This window comes from Schistocerca serialis, unplaced genomic scaffold (assembly GCF_023864345.2).
Source record: "Schistocerca serialis cubense isolate TAMUIC-IGC-003099 unplaced genomic scaffold, iqSchSeri2.2 HiC_scaffold_1417, whole genome shotgun sequence".
Taxonomy (NCBI): Eukaryota; Metazoa; Arthropoda; class Insecta; order Orthoptera; family Acrididae; genus Schistocerca; species Schistocerca serialis.
Genome location: NW_026047644.1, coordinates 25,685,566 through 25,686,114, shown reverse-complemented (window position 1 = coordinate 25,686,114; position 549 = coordinate 25,685,566).

The window sequence follows — 549 nt, the reverse complement described above, 5'->3', positions numbered from 1 at the left end:
TTCTATGATTTGAACCTCTCCTGTGAGTCCAGTTTTAGATTCCGATGCTTCACTTCAGGTTTACTGTATCCCTTGGACTTTCTTATTGACGATGAAACACAGAGTTTGCATCCGAATTTAATACAAATATCACAATGCCGACTTAAGTACAAGAGGACTGACACTATAACTTTCTAAGATTTGAATCTCTCCTGTGAGTCCAGTTTTAGATTCCGATGCTTCACTTCAGATTTACTGTATCCCTTGGGCCGTCTTATTGAAGATGAAACACAGAAATTGCATCAGAATGAAATTCAAAAGGCACAATTCCGACCTAAATAGAAGGGGACTGACACTCTCACTTTCTATGATTTGAACACCTCCTGTGAGTCCAGTTTTAGATTCCGATGCTTCACTTCAGGTTTACTGTATACCTTGGACCTTCTTATTTACGATGTGACACAGAAATTGCATCCCAATTTAATACAAATGGCACAATACCGACTTAAGTACAAGAGGACTGACACTCTCACTTTCTACGATTCGAACCACTCCTGTGATGTCAGTTTT